The 17,175-nt window shown below is 38.8% G+C and overlaps 1 protein-coding gene across 4 annotated transcripts in view; it reads left to right on the top strand.

Annotated features, from left to right (window-relative positions):
* The window catches only part of ZNF385D (zinc finger protein 385D), a 718,409-nt gene that overhangs the window by 550,744 nt on the left and 150,490 nt on the right, over positions 1-17,175 (top strand). The window lies entirely within an intron of this gene.

The raw sequence follows: 17,175 nt of genomic DNA, 5'->3' as shown, positions 1-17,175 counted from the left end.
TGATTTATGATGAGTTCCCCTACAAGGATTTGCATAACAATAACAGTTAGTTTGCATATGTAGCTTCCTAGTTTTGGACTTAGAGCTTCTTGCCAGTTCTGCCTCTTGAGGCCTTTGTGGAAAACTGCCTTCCACTACTGTGACATTTCAGGGGTGAAATGTACCAGCAAGCATTGTGTTACAGTCACCCGTGTTCCCGTTGGGTGTAGGACTCCAGATTCAGCATCTTGGGTAAAACCAAAACTCAGAATTAAGTAGGCAGAGAGCATTCAAATGAAAAAAATAAGTGGGCGGAAATTAAATTACCTTTGCTTGCAATTCTGTGCTACCTGAGGACAAACTGAGAGACCTAGGTGCTAAAAGAAAAATGCCCCAGCATAAGGGCAGCCTGAATCTGAGCTTGTGCTCATTGACTGCTTCGAATGAGACTAATTATTGGCTTGTTAGTATAAAATGGCACTTCATTAGCACAGAGCTTCCTGCTAAGGAAGCTAGAAAAAGGTCTCATCCCAGTTGTGTGTCTATTCACCAAAATAGAGTCACTAAGTAGGGACTGAGGAGATGGGGAGAGAGAAGGTGAAGGTTTTAAAATTTTGCAAAAGAAAAAAGAAAGGAGTTTCTGTAATGAGTTGTTTTGAACCCAAGAGTTGGGAGACCCAGTGCCTAGGTCTCCTGGCCTCAATTTAAAACACAGAATATCCAGAGATCTCTAACTACATTTGTTTTCAAACATAAAACTCTGCATGCTGTATTTCTGATGTACTCTTCATTGCTTGCTAAAATAACTTTCCCTTACACTGAAATGCATGCAGATGTTTTGCTGACAGGCTCACCTTGGGTACTTACAATGATAATTCTGATGAGCTTGCAGTCAAGTGACACATACCTTTGCACTGCATTTGTTAATATCATGAATTAATGAGAGAATCTGTTTGGTACCCAGGACAGTGCAACCTCCAGACACAAGTAGTCAACATCCCCTTCATTCTGTCTTGGGTATAATGTGGGAAAATTACTAGAGATTACAGTTACTAGAGTTCTGGTCTTCTCTTTATCTGATGGAGTTCCCAGAATTACCTTATCAGTTAGATCTAGAAGATAGTAGGGTCTTACCCATCATTCCTTCAGTGGGTCTGGGCTGAGCATACTAATGCTGCTTTAAGTTTGGCAACCTTTACCACCTTTCTCCAGACAAAGACTTGTTCTCTTCAAGGAATTTTTAGTGAAATAGAGTCTAACTTTTATAACATCATTAGTGTTAGGCAAAATAATGTGATCGTCAGATTTGTGCTTTATCATTGTTGTTTGGGCTGGATAATGGACTATGAATTTAGAAAAGAAAAACTACAGACATTCCTTTTTGAACTTAAATATGTATGTACTTATACATAGATACATATATACTCACACACACATAAAGGTTGAAGCCAGAAGATGATAAGTTTAAATTTCAAGTCTTCTAGACTCTATTGCTTTATATTAGGTAGACTTCTATTCTTTTCCTAATGGGATTTTTCCTTACTTAAGATTATCAATCCTTGCTAGTGTTTTCCAATTTATACCAAAAGGGCCTACAGTATACAAATTTCTATGATATGATTTGATATTTAAAGGAATATAGTCCTTGCTCACTTGCTATGCAGTCACTGGTTATATTTCTGATTCCACTCTTTGATTTACCCAATTCTTTCTGAATAAGGCACTATAATAGTTTGATAGGGCTGCTGTAACATATTACCACACCTTGGGAGTCTTAAAACAACAGAAATGCATTTTCTTACAGTTCTGGAAGTCAGCAATTCATAACCAGGTACAGGCAGGGTTGGTTTCTTTTGAAGGCTCTAGAAAAGAATCTTTTCTTGCCTTTTTCTTACTCCTGCTGGCTCCCAGAAATCCTTACATTCCTGTATCTGCATCACTCCCATCTCTGCCTCTATCTTCACATCTTTCCTTCTCTGTGTGTCCATGTGTGAATCTCTCTCTCTGCCTCTAACTTTTAAGAATATTAATATGAGCTGTTTTTCTATTTATTTTATGGTAAAAAAAAAAAGGCTAGATTTACAGGATAGAGAACATTGTGGTTTGTAGTATTATTTTCTTTTCTGTAGAGGTCATTTTAGGAATGAAAGTGTGTTTTTTATGGTTATTTTAGGAATGAAAATATGTAATATGTCTTGCTATGTTTATGTAACATTCAGGGTCCACCTGGATAATCCAGTGAAATCTATCTTAAGATCCTTAACATAATCACATAGCACAGGCCCTTTTTCCCAAATAAGGTAACATTTACTCCCTTGCTGTATAAAGAAACATTCACAGGTTCCAGGGATTAGGACATAGACGTATCTTTTGGGAGGCCACTATTCCTGGGAGGAAGGAACTCATTGACCAGGCATCTAGGCATCCATTCACAATGGTGGATGCACCATTTGTTAATCCAGAATCAAAATCCCACAAATGGAGGATTAGAAGGGACTTTAATGATTTGTGAGTCACAGAAAGCTTATTGGTAACCTTCCTGGCTACACATGACTTCTTAAGGTTGTGAGAGAGAGAGAGAGAGAGAGAAGGCCAGTTGTGGTTCCTGTCTGGCCCAGGTTCTTTTCCTTCTGTCATGTTACTTGTTGCAAAACTCGTAGCAAGATCTAAGTGCTTTGTAGACGAGGTTGATGTATAGCAGAGTGGATCAGTGCTAGAAAAGTCCTTGCAGTAGCATGGGGTGGCTAAGCGCATTTACTCCTGACTTGAATTTGCTTCATTTTCACTTGCTTTTTGGATGTTGGGCAAGATTCTTCACTTCATCATGACTTGAGTTTCTACATGTGTAGAGCAAAGGTTATAGAAGTACTCTTCTACCGCCAGGCCAGCGTGGCTCAGTGGTTGAGCATCAACCTATGAACCAGGAGGTCACAGTTTAATTCTTGGTCAGGGTACATGGCTGAGTTGTAGGCTTGATCCCAGTGTGGGGCATGTAAGAGGCAGCCGATCAATGATTCTCTTATCATTGATGTTTCTATCTCTCTCATCCTCTCCCTTCCTCTCTGAAATCAATAAAATGTATATAGTACTTTTCTCTTAGGGTTGTTCTGAGGACATAGTGAACTAATACATGTAAAGCATAAGGTGTACCAGGGCCACAAGAGCACTCTATAACATTAGCTTTCATTAGTATTTCACCCAAATACCCCACTTTCTAGATGTGCACAGGAGGTCCTTAGAGTTGTGACTTGTTTGAGATCACACAGCTATTTAATAACCCATCTCTCTGGAATCCAGCCCCCCTATCACACCCCTGCTTCTTTCCGGAAAACTTTCATGAAGGACTTTTCTGATTGTTCTGAGCACATGGGATCTCAACTGTATTAAATAGAAAATTGGTATCCTTAGTGGCTAGAGAAGCCAGAATTTTCTATTACTCAACACATTAAGGCTTGTAAATGTAGAAATGATTATTGATGGCACAGGTTTCAAGGACAGAAAGGAGATTGCTGAAATTCAGGCTCTTGCAAAGAAGGAAAATATCAGGTTTGTATTTTTAAAATATGCGGTAGGGGCAAAATCAGTGTGCTCTAGTGATTTAGTCAGATGTGATATCTTCTGACTTTCTTGAGGCCTTTCAGAAAATAATCAGCAAAGATGAAGTAATAATTTGGGTATTGGCTGCGATAAAGAACTCTATTGCTGATTCATAAGTGATAGCAATGTACACATTCTATTTACAACAAATTGAAATTCCAGTTTCAAAGTGACCTGTGTTGGTAATTTCTGTCTTATTTATCAAAGGCATACAAATGTCATGAAAAGTATTTTGTTGTGTGCATTGAAATCCCAGATACTGTAGTTAATGAGCGACACACACACACACACACACACACACACACACACACACTGAAGTTGTTCAGTATTATTTGGAGACATTTTAACAAACCACTTACTAAGTGTAACAGGCAATAAAAAATGAGTAGGAGAACATGAGCTGTTTTGTAATTTTTTTAAATGGCATAAGGAGTTTGACTTAAAGGATAGGGAAACACTTGTGATTTGCAAAACTAAATGCACCCTGTATTGTAGAAGTCATTTTAGGAATGAAAGTGTGTCTCGCGACAACTAGTTATAGAAGGTCCCCAGGTCTCCTTCAGAAACTCGCCTGCGAGGAAATTGATTTTCTGATGGAAGGTGCCGAAGGGTAGCTCCAGCATCAGCAGAGAAACAACTAATTTAGCACCATCAGTGAGTCAGAAGTCTGTCTATTCCCAACAGTAAACAAGAATTAAGCCATCCCTTACCCTGTTTCTGTTACCCAGATTTCCTTACAAGGAAATGGCATGAATGGTGGCCACCCCAGGTTCTCAAATTACCTGCTACTGTGTGCTCCCACCCTTCAGGTGACCTTGCTTTGCATCACATTGTGCACATTATATGATGACTATTAGATTTTCTTTTCTTTTTTTGTCTTTTATTTTATTCACTTATTTTAAAAATATTTACAAAGAAGGAGGTCTTTTTTTTAACAATAAATACATAATCATTTTTTCTCTTATTTTTTTGTTTTTCCTTTTCTTTAATAGAATCATATCATATATACAATACAGTATACTGCCTTAAGCATTCTATGAGTTTTTACATATACAAACATTTACTAAAAATACTCTACAACTGTATAGATACAGTTGTAGAGTATATACAGTTGAAGAGTATTTTTAGTTTTAGCAACCCACAGGTTACATGAGGCCTGTTCCCAGTAAATGCCATCATCCAAAGATAATTAATATTTATTTTTTAATCTTAATGTAGAGGGACGATGCATTGTTGCCCAGTGTGGGCTATTATGAGTAAAGTGTATTTAAATATCTTTCTAAAATGGTTGGTGTCAAGAGGAGGGAAGACTTAAGGTGGTTTTATTTTGTAAATTCTAATAGATTTCAACTTATTTAAATAGAGCAAACTTGATGCCTGATTACAAATTTTCTTTTCCTGTTTTCCATGCATTAATTCTATTCCTTAATTTTTCTACTCATTCATTCTGATTAGACTTCCAGAAATTGGTCTGCTCTCATCATAGGTAAATAAAACTGCTCAGATTCCTAAAGCCACACTTAGACTAGCTTTTATGCATTTTCCCCTTTTCCTCTGAATAATGAGGTCTTTTAAAAAATGAGAAGTTTCATGTGTGTTTTTTAACCATTCTCTCAACACACACACACACACACACACACACACACACACACACTAACAGACACACACATTTTTTTCCCACTTTCTGTACAGTTATTCTCTCCAGAGACAAGATAGAGGAGGCTTTATACTAAAATGGGTTGGCTACCTGAATCCCTGACCATAGAATGGTTTGTAAATGGAAAATGAAAGATACAGCAAAAGCACAACTGCAACAGCAACACAACTCTAGTTTTGTGAAACTGAAAAAAAACATGGGTGACGGACATGGCTAGAGGGCAAGATCAAGAATGTTAGGGGAGGAGAGCAAGACATGGAAGTTAAATAAAATAACATTGTATGTGTTGGGTTCTTGCTGTGTGAGACTCTGCGCTTCATTTTCACAAAGAATTTGCAGGTTTGAACCCAGTTTGCAGGTGGAGATGGCCTGCCTATCACTGTGTGAGCTTTTGTTGGGAGATGGTTCCCCAAGGTTCCTAAGTTTCCCAGCTTCCCTTGTGAGTACAGCCCTATTTTCTGAGTTCTAGCTAAAGGAAGGGGACTGGATGTGATTATCCCATATTTCAGGCCTGGCTGAAAAAAAGTCACACTATGCCATTTTCGTCCATATTCCTTTCTACCTATTTCTAACTAGAATCAAGAGGATCCCCAGGAAAGCTATTATGGACTGAATTGTGTATCACCCTCCCCCCAAATTTACACATTGAAGCCTGATAGTATAGGGAAGAGGGTTAGTATGTTTTCTAGATTGCTTTTATTAAAAGCCACACGCTTTTAAATGGAACATGAAAAATTTGGAGGAAAGCCCGGCCTATGTTGCTCAGTGGTTGAGCTTCATGGTTTGATTTCCGGTGAGGGCACACGCTCAGGTTGTGGACTCCATCCCCAGTAGGGGTCATGCAGGAGGCAGCAAATCAATGATTCTCTGTCATCATTGATGTATCTATTTATCTCTCCCTCTTTTTCCTCTCTGAAATCAATAAAAATATTTTTAAAAAAGATTTAGGGGAAAATATATATCTGTAAATAGAATGCCCATGCCTCTTTGTAGCTTATAAAATCGTATCATCTTTTTTCTGAAATTATCCTTTTGTGGGTATGTAATGATTAGAAACCAGAGTTCTTTAATTTCGTTCTTTCTCGAAAATAATTTACATTTACTCTTAAATATGAGAGGCTTCAGAGTTGTTGTCTTGAGTAGTGTGTTAAGTACTCTGGTAAAAGGAGATGTTGAATGAGGATGTTTGATTTTGACCATTATTCAAAGCCAATGCGTGTAAGATCGGATTTGTTTACCCATGTATGTGATCACTTCTTGCATTCATAGTGCTTTATTTTTATAGGCATATTAACACGTTAAGCACCATGTCAGTCACCGGTGACTGAAACAAAAAGGAGGACAAAACGGCTTGGCGCTTAACATGTTAATTAATCTGATCCCAATAACTATAAAACAAAAGGTAAGGCAGAGGGAATTGCCACATTTTTTATAGAAGAAAAACTGAGGCTTGGAATATAGAATCTAGCCCAGTTGACTTGGACACGTTAAAAGTACAGCCAGATATAAGACAGACGTCTTTTGAGTTCCAAGTGAATGGTTTCTCTTTCAAAATGCTGTGACATGAATCTGACTTCTCGATGCTTTTTTATATCTGTGACTGATGGAAGAGCTTAATTACTCCTTGATTATTTGACAAGTGAATAAATGAAAGAATTCCACCATGATTTGCTATATATCAAATACAAATATTTAAATACATACTTCTCCCTTTTGTCTAACTTGAAAAACTATTGGATTTAGGTTCTACATTGAAAAAGTTACATGACCTCCCTGATTCTTAGCTTCTTAATATGAATATAGAGTTAATAATGACTATTTCATTATGCTTTCTTAAAGTTTAATTGAAATAACATCTATGAACTACCTGGAACAAAGGTAACTTTTAGTAGATACTCACTAGAAGTGAATTTACTTTATTTTCCATTGTTACCAAAGACATCTCTCTAAATCTAGCCTTTTTAGAAGTTTTGTGGGGTATGGCAAGCAAAAATATATGGGTTCTTCTGTGCAAACCCACCTATCTTTCTAGTCAAGGTTCTCAAGCCTCATGTCTTGGTGGTAGCGAAGCATCATGCCATCTTCAACATCTTTTATCTTCATCTCCCTCTGCCTTAATAAGACGGAGCTTGCTGTCATTGTTGCAGAAAGCACTGGATGATGTATTGGCCTTTGACTATGTGGGTATATTGAATTAAAACAACTCATAGTACTATTAAATACAGTACCTAATTATTTGAGGGAAATAAATTTAGAGTAATGTAGTTTATCTTTCTTCTATATCATGTAGATATAGAGTGATATTTTTAACACAACATTATTTTACTTACAAAGTGTATTTACATACAGTATGACATTTGGCCATCACATAAAGCCAGAAATATTTTTATTTATTATTCTTGCTTTATAGAAGAAAAATTAAGTGAATATCAGACAGGATAAGACTTTTGTCTCAGCTCACACAGCTAGTGAACATGAGGTCTGGGACTGGTATTGAACTTGCCATATGTAGTTTGTTTTTCTTTTCCCATAGAGTCACATAGTAGAAACAGACCACCTGGATTTGAGGCAAGGCTAAGCATTGTAGCTTCTCTGTAAAATGGGAAATCATATATACCTGTGTGGCAGACAGACCTTAGGGTGGCTCCCATCAGCCCCTCCTTTACAACCCTTGTGTAATTCCTCCTCTTACGTGTGGGCAGGACCTTTGATGTACTTCTAACCTATAGAATATGCAAAGGTGACAGGAAAAAACATGATTATATGTACATGATTTTGTTACATATGATTGAGATACCAGTCTCGCAAGGAGATTGTCTCTCTTACGGGCTTTGAAGAAGCAGATTGCCATCTTGTGAATTGCTTATAGAGAGATTTCCCATGACAAGAAGCTGGGGACAGCCCGAGGCTTACAGCCAGCAAGAAAATGAGTCCAAGTTCAACAGCAGACCAGGAGCTGAATGCAGCCAACAGCCAAGCGAGTGAAGAAGCAGATCCTTCCCAACTAAGGCTCAGATGGGATTGCATCCCGGGCTGGCCCCTTGATTACAGTCTTGAGAAGACCCAACTAAGCTCTATCTAAACTCCTGAGCCACAGAAACTGTGAGATAATAAATGCATGTTGTTTTTTAGCCACTAAATTTGTAGTTAGATTATCATACGTTAGTAGATAATTAATTCACCCTAATAGGAAAAATGTGGGATTAAATCTGGTAACAGATGTAAAGTGTGGCAGGCACATTATCATAACTCAATAAAAGTTAGTATCATCATTATGCTTTACTCTTTAACCCAGTAATGTAATGAGACTTTTAGAGTCAGATCCTGATAGATTTGTGTTCTTGTACAGTTGGCTCTATGATGCCTGCCCTTTGTTACAATACAATCTCTTACCGGCTTACTATGAGGCCTTTATAAAGGCATCAACACTAATAAAAGAGAAAAATGGTAATTGGCGTACAACGATACCCTTTTCATTGGCTAATCAGGGCTATATGCAAATTAACTGCCAACTAAGATTGGCAGTTAACTGCCAACTAAGATTGGCAGTTAACTGTCAACAAGATGGCGGTTAATTTGCATACGTAGGCACAATGCAGGGAGGCAAAAGGGAAAGCAGGAAGAAGCCCCCTGACACTGACAGTGATCAGAAACCCAGGGGGGAGCTAAGAGCTGGGGGGCAGGGCAAAGGCGGCCCTGGGGCCGTCTTTGCCCTGCCCCCCAGCCATGATCGGAGAATCAGGTGGCTTTTCCGCCCTGGCCAGTGATAGCAGGAAGTAGGGGTGGAGCCAGCGATGGGAGCTGGGCACGGTCGAAGCTGGCAGTCCCAGGAGCTAGGGGCCCCTTGCCTGGGCCTAAAGCGAAGCCCACGATCGCGGGGCCGCTGCAGCTGTGGGTCCCCGCTGTCCCGGCCGGACACCTCAGCCAGAGGCATCCTGCAGGGGCAGGGGCAGAGCCCCCGCAATCGCACCCCCCCCCACCCCCCGCTGCCCCTGCAGGTCCCCGCTGCCCGGGCTGGACGCCTAGGCCAGAGGCGTCAGGCCTGGGCAAGGGGCCGATCCTGCGATTGGAGGGTGATGGGGGTCAACACCTGAGGGCTCCCAGTATGTGAGAGGGGGCAGGCTGGGCTGAGGGACACTCCCCCACACACACCCAGTGCACGAATTTCGTGCACCGGGCCCCTAGTATTTCTATATTTATGCATACTTAATGCACATATATATTTTTGTATATATGACTACTGTCTAAATTGTCCCCATAATTCTGAGGTCTTTGTAATGAAACAAGTCTCAACAATATTTAAAGAAACTAATCCTGGAGTAGTAGATTAGTTTTAAAAAAAAACAGGGAATTTTATTGCTCTGTGTAATTGGGAATGGTAAGAGTAAAGCTAGGGACAGATGGAAAGGGGATTCAAATGCCATCAGGCCTCTCTTTTCATCTTTCTCTGCATGCCATCTCTGTTTCTCTCTGCATGTGGGTTTCATTTGTCTTCGTGTAGCTTTGGAAATGGCTGCAAGCCAATCTCCCTTATACATTAACAGTTCAAAGACTATCATAGTGTCAAGAACACATCCTCTCCTAGTTTCTTATTGAAAAGAATCCCAAAGATGAATATTATGGACTCCCTTTAGGTTTTGGACTGACACTTCAGACCAATGAGTATGACCACTATGGGGCAAGGCATTCTAAGATGCTAAGAATAGTTCACGAGTGGAATTATCCCCAGAATAAGAATGGGAAGATATATTAACTAGACAAAACAGTGCTGTCTAGAATTTTTCTCAAGTGCCCTGAATTTAAATATTTACTACTGGAAAACCTGGTTTGGATAGCATTCTCTATAAATGAGCTATTTGGCTTACTAATAAATGATTATGAAGCATAAATTGACTCTACACTTCTGAGCACTTTTCTGTTCCTTATTTTAATTAGTAATTCTGGAATGAAAGGCCCCGAAATTGAAATATGGAAATAATTAATGGTAATTCTATCTATAGCTGACCCTAATTATTTAGCTCAATTGGCTGAGCTGTGTGTTAATGAGCCTGATGTGGTGGGTAAATCCCTATGTGGACCAGTAAGTAAGTTTTGTTCGTTCTCGAATATGAACTATTCTATTACTCTAACCTTCTTCTTCTGAAGGTACCTGCTTTGGCATCTAGGACAGAGCAAAATTATTTAGCACAATTCTATATAGCACAGCTGGGTCAACAACTCCAGGATAACTCCTTACAAGAGTGGACGGCAGTCAGTTCCATTTATGAATGATGGCACAATTATTTTCATATTAAGTACCTGATTATACCCCAAGGTTGTCTGACATCATTGACAAAATGTTTAAAACAGATTTTTCTCCATGTTTCAGCAAAGTCTCATCATCCCAACCTATTCTTATGGGAATGAATGACACTTATTTGAAATGTAAACAAGGATAAAGGAAGAACGATAAACGTTAATACCAATGGTTTAGTAGACCTTGATCTTATTTCACAGATGAATTTGAAACTACTCTCATTTGTAGATGGCTCTTTGACACTTCTACATAAACCCCAAAATGAATCTTTATCTAGACAGCAAGGCAGGGAAAAGTAGCTGCGGGGATCATCAGAGTAAGAGGAACAAAAAGCCACAACTAACATTGTTTTGAGCTGTTCTTTGGGTCAGTTACTGTGGCAGCTGCTTTGCGCATGTTACTTTATTCTCATGACAACCTTTTCAGGTAAATTCTTTTATTTTCCATTAAGCAGCAGTGTAATGGGTAAAAATAACTTGTTTTATGTTATACTGATGCAAATGTTTGAAGCTAGGTAATCTGAATCCAAGGCCCACACTTTTAACCACTGTTGGTAGTTCTGCATTTTTAGTTATCTGGTATTCCATTGATGCTTATGGTTTAATAGCAACACTCAGAATTCATGTTCTTAACCACATGCTTAGAAGGCATCCATAATTATCAGACAAAATATATTTTCTGCATTATGAGTCACTTGGTTGTAAGTAGCACACAACTCTTTAAACTTATTTACGTACATTGAAAGAAAAGGTAAATTAATAAGAGAATGAAGGAACATCTCATGGAAATCAAAGGCAGGACCCAACAATGAGGCCTCTTATAGGGATTAGACCAGGAAGCCATCAGGGACCTGGGTTACTTTTTCCCTTTCTCCAGGTAAAACTAAGTGGTCTCTCATCTATAGACGTTTCTCTTTGAAGATATGCATTTGTGTTCTGTGTTTAGAACTAGTTTTCTCTAGTCCAACATGACAACAATGATAAATATCACCTCCAGTCATTGGAGTAGACTATTATCTCGTGAATGCAAAATTTTCCCAACTAAACAATAGATTTTCATTATTTTTTATTGTAACTTAAACTGCTTGAATTTATATTAGTTTTAGAAACATTTGTGTGTATATGTCTGCATATACTTGTGTGTATACTTTTGTATACACTTCTATATGTGTTTGTATGTGTGTTGTGTGTGTGTGTATGTGTGTGTATTTAAGAAGCCATCTATTATTGTGAAAACCATCAAGTTTAAGAATTATTTGGGGGAAAATTAAACACAGCTAAGAAAGTTCATTTTGACTAATGTAAATAAAATATCCGCTCTGTAATGCATCAGCATTGAGGAATTGTTTTAATTAAAGACTGTATCCCTTAACTTTGCCTAATGATACAGAATTTGCTGTAAGTATGTGAGAGAGCCAGAGAGAACAGCTTACCCCACCACTCCCCAAACAAGAAGCACATATAAGAACTCCATCCATTTGCAGCAGAATTGATCAGGAGAAAATAGTTTTGACCCTTCGGTAACATCTCTTTCTGAAAGCTAGCAGCTTTCTGTCTCCATCGTGGAGGTTAAATCCTAATTATCTCCACAGAGAGAGATGGTAGGACTGCTCTGAAGATGGGGTGGAAAGGTCTGACAGTGGAATTTATTTAATAGAAGCCACAGTCACTGTCTTGCAGCTGCTTCCTATAATCAGAACCTTTTGTTTTCTAGTTCAGGTCCCTCTGTGAGGGAGACTGCACGATGGAGCACAAATCATCTGTTCTGGGAGGCAGCCGACCTGGCCCTGCTTCGCTTTGCTCTTCACTAGCTCAGCCCGGGAGCCAATTGAATTCTGCAGGCCCCCCATTTCTCTTTCTATTTCAAATGCATTCTCAAGTCACCTATGGATCTAAACTGCATTATTGATGTTCCTTTTTATACATAAAATGTATGGTGTTTCATTATACTCTGTGGATCAGAGTATGGATAGGAAAAAAAATCTACTTAAAAGGCTTAATAGAAAAGAATGAGAAGGACTGCTCAGAAATGAGAGCAGGGTTAAAGGAATTCACACATGGTATCGAGGCACCCTGAGGGGGCATCATGACCGCCCCAGGGCTGAAGGGACCTGAGGAGGAAATGCTGCTGCTCCCAGTCCAGGAGAGCTGAGCTGTTGTACTGGAGGGGCTGCTGAGCTTGAGCTGTGCCCTTGCTCTGGGGTAGGTGTGCTCTGACCTCTCTCACCTCCATCTTTCACTTCTCCCGTTGGTGCCTCCACTGTCCAAACACAACCCAAGTCAAATGGAAGAGATTCAGGTGATGGAGTCCACAGACTGAGCCCTTCAGGGAACAGAGGCAAGAGAACGCAGGGACTGGATGGAGGTGGCGAAAGAGAATAACCAGTCCAGTCTACATGTTCTGAAGTTGGATCCTGTGCTTTTCCTGTACATAGAACACAAGAATCATTTCATCCAGTTGGATCGTGTTGAGTAGAGCAGGCTGTTATTATGAAATGTTTATGTTCAAATATTTTAATGAATTATTCAAGATCAGAGTAAGAAACTTTCAATTTCTCCATCTATGACTTTGCAATTGATAATACTTTACTCACCAGATGGTAGTAACAATGAACTGAAGCAAAAATAACAATTCATCATCACATTAACCCTGTGGGTGCTTGATATTACTGCATCTATCTTACAGATGAAGAAACTGAGGCATGGAGAGGTTATAAATGCAATGGGAGTTGGTTAGACAACAACATTGAAAGACATCTGAAGAGGGAATGATTTCTTTAGTGTGACCAGGAAAAGCTTCATTGATTATATCATATATTTCCATTCTACTGTTTCCTCCCTTTGGCCCATTACCCTTAGATCAACACCCCAATCCCTACCCTGGCCACAGATGTGAGCCATTTGCATATAGAAAATTCAGTGCTAGACATGCAATGAGTCACCCTTACCTTACTCTTCTCACCTCAATTTAAGCCCAGTAACACCCCAGTTTGTTTTCTCCACTCTGTTCCCAGGCTGCTGTACCTAAATAGAGATATTTATCAGCCATCTATATTGGGTCCAGTGCAGACCGTTCTCTTTGTATATGAACTTCCTGTGGGGCTCACATACCCTTAACTATTTTTCCCTTCTAACTCTCTCTCTCACTCTCTCTCTCTCTCTCTCTCTCTCTCTCCCTCCCTCCCTCCCTCCCTCCCTGGAAATTAACTGTCCCCACCTCCCCCCACCACTCCCCTCCAATGATCTCACTTCTAAATTCTACTTAGACCCTCCAGACTCTAATAAAAAGGGCATGTCTTTTGTTTTTTTTACTGATAAGTGTTAGAACTAAGTTTAATTTTCATTTAAGCTCCCTTTAATGCACTTCAGAATTTTTCATTGGGTTTGCCAGTTTTCTCATGCTTCTTGCTCATGTCAGAAGTGCGGTCAAGGCCACTCTCTTCATCTGTGCATTTGATTTTATCCATGGCTAGCGTGTGTGGGCCATGACATGACATTACCCTCTAGCATCCTTTCTATCCTCCTAACCTGAGTCCTCTTTGTCCACAAATAGTTCATTATCCTTTCTCTCTAAACAAATAGCTAAATACATAAACTTTCTTTAACTTTTAAAATAATTTTCTTAAATTGTTTCTGTTTCTCTTCATCTCTTTGTTTATTTCTTTAGAGAGCTTCCTACACCAAGTGACCCCATTTCCTTCCCCACCTACTCACTGCTCAAACGCTTACAACCTAGTTTCTTTCCACCTTACTCTGCTAATTACTTTCTCTAAGTTTGTTAATCACCAGAATCACTTATTTCTCAGACCTTACCTAATTTCACCCCCTTGGGTTTCACATTGCAATCCACCTACTCCTTCCGTTGTCCTTGGATTCTAGAACATAAAGTGTTCCTACTTTTCTCTTACTCGGTGCCGTCTTCTTCGCTGAGTACTCCTCTTCCATTCCTAAAACTAGATCTCCCTCTTAGCACAGCGCTGCAAGGCTCATCTTCATAAGAAATTAACATTCCTAAACTTTAATCATGTCACTTCTCAGCTTAAAATGAAAACAAACCTCTGTGCCTCCTCCTCCCCCCAAAAAACAACACACACCAAACAAACAAAAAACCTGCAAACAAAAGCTTTCAGGACTTTGTCAATCCAAATCCATTGAATGTAACCTCTCATTTATGGCAGTCAATTGCATTTGCGTTCAACTCCAGGCTACATTCTGAACATCTCCTCTCTAACTCTACACACATAATAGATATTCTCTGTTATAAACATCGACCCCTATTTTTAAGTCCTTTCCCTAGAATGTTATTGTCTGTTCTGATATGGTCTGTAACAGTCAGGCTAAGTTTGGCCATAGTAATAAACAACTTCAAATGGCATTGGTTTTCCACAGTAAAATTTTACTTTAATTTTGGATGATTCATATGACACAGAAGGGTAGCTGTTCTTTTTAAACTTACTCAGCAATCTTGTTCCACCAACTCAATAGGAGTCCTTGTCTATGAATGAGTCAAGTTGTATAAGGGCTCTCACTGCCTAACCCAGGAAATGAGATATGTCACTTACTTCCACTCACATTCCATTGGCTGGAGCAAGTCATATGGCCCTGTGCTGGGAAATGTAGTCCACTCTAAACACTATCTACCTTCTAAAATATAAAATAAAATATCATTTACCAGTATAAAATATCATTTACCCCATTTAACATTTCCCCAATATTCACTTCACTTTCCCATTAGTTAGGTAAGTATCCAAAGACTTTTAAAAACTTTATTTTAATAGAGAAGTAATTATGAATATGATAGCTATATGTGACTAAAAATCAAATATTGAAGATAAAAAATAAAGACTAATACCCACTATACACCTGAATCTGACTTCTTAGAGACAATTGATCACTACTTGTACTGTTTCAACTATGCCTTCATCATTTTAATGCATATAAAGACATATGCATAGATATTTTTAAACAGATTGCATTATATTGGACATATTTTTCTGTACTTTTCTGTTTTCACTTTTTCTGTTTGAGGGTGTGTTTTTTATTTTATTTTTATTTTTTAAAATATATTTTATTAATTTTTTTAAAGAGAGGAAGGGAGAGGCATAGAGAGTTAGAAACATCGATGAGACAGAAACATCGATCAGCTGCCTCCTGCACACTCCCTACTGGGTATGTGCCCACAACCAAGGTACATGCCCTTGACCTGAATCGAACCTGGGACCCTTGAGTCTGCAGGTCGACACTCTATCCATTGAGCCAAACCGGTTAGGGGGAGGGTGTGTTTTATATATATATATATATATATATATATTAGCTCATAGAGAACTAGCTCATCCTTGTATACACATAAAATATTATCACTATAGATATAACACAATTTATGTTTTCAGCATCCTATGAATGGACACTTATTTTTACCATTTTGGCCTCTTATAAAAACTGCTACAGTCATCTATAATAATAACAGCATAATATGCAAATTGACCAAAAGGCTGAACAGCAGAACCACTGTCTGGACGACCTTCCAGATGACCTTCCGGATGAAGCCGGGGCTGGGAGGGCTGAGGCAGTGGGGCCTGCGAAGGCCTACTCTTGCACTAATTTCATGCATTGGGCCTCTAGTCATTAATATAAAAAGAATTGAAGACATATTGTCATAAGTGAAATTGCTGAGGGAACATGTCCTTCTCACTTGGAAGTACATTGTCAAATCATCAAATAAAAGTAAAAAAAACCCTGGCACTGATCTACACCCCTGCCAATATTGTATACAGGTGTTTTTTCACACCCTCTTACTAGCTCTAGATATTATCTATCTTTTTAAAAAATATATTTTATTGATTTTTACAGAGAGGAAGGGAGAGGGATAGGGAGCCAGAAACATCGATGAGAGAGAAACATCGATGAGCTGCCTCCTGCACACCTCCCACTGAGGACGTGCCCCGCAACCAAGGCACATGCCCTTGACCAGAATCGAACCTGGGACCCTTCAGTCCACAGGCCAATGTTCTGTCCACTGAGCCAAACCTGTCAGGGCAATATCATCTATCTCTTAATAATCTAATTAAATGGCATGCTTCTTTAATAGAGGCTATTTATTATCCACCATTTTTTCTCTTTTCTTGCTTGGTATGTAGAAAGTGTTCAGTGTCCTATTTCATATTAAGTTCTTTTTTACTTTTTGAAATTGAACATGATGGTCTTTAAGCCGGACCCTGAATGATAGTAGGCCTGAGGTAGCTACAGATAAAGGCAGGAAGTTCCTGATATCAACTGCATCATCAGAGAAGGTAGTAGGAGGGAGTAGGCTGATTCTGTCAAAACAGTAAACAGATCTTTTTATCTGGAGCTGTGAGAATAGTGGAGGGTAAGTAATGGAAGATAAGGTTATAATCATTTTTTGTGACTTTTTTTGAGCGTTTTTACTTCATTTAAGTTTATGAAATACATGATCATATAAAATTAAAACATTATAGAACTATATGAAGCCAATCATGAAAGTTGTAATTCCACTCCCTTACAATGCCACTGATAGCAGTTGTGGTGTTCTCTGTTACTTTTAGGTTATTACCAAATTATTTTCCAAAATAATGCTTGCATAGCCTTTATAAAAAATTTTTCAATTATTTTTTCTTTTCTTCTCCCCA

This window comes from Myotis daubentonii, chromosome 14 (assembly GCF_963259705.1).
Source record: "Myotis daubentonii chromosome 14, mMyoDau2.1, whole genome shotgun sequence".
Taxonomy (NCBI): Eukaryota; Metazoa; Chordata; class Mammalia; order Chiroptera; family Vespertilionidae; genus Myotis; species Myotis daubentonii.
Note: the sequence above shows the minus strand (reverse complement) of the source record. Positions and strands in the feature narration are given on the sequence as shown.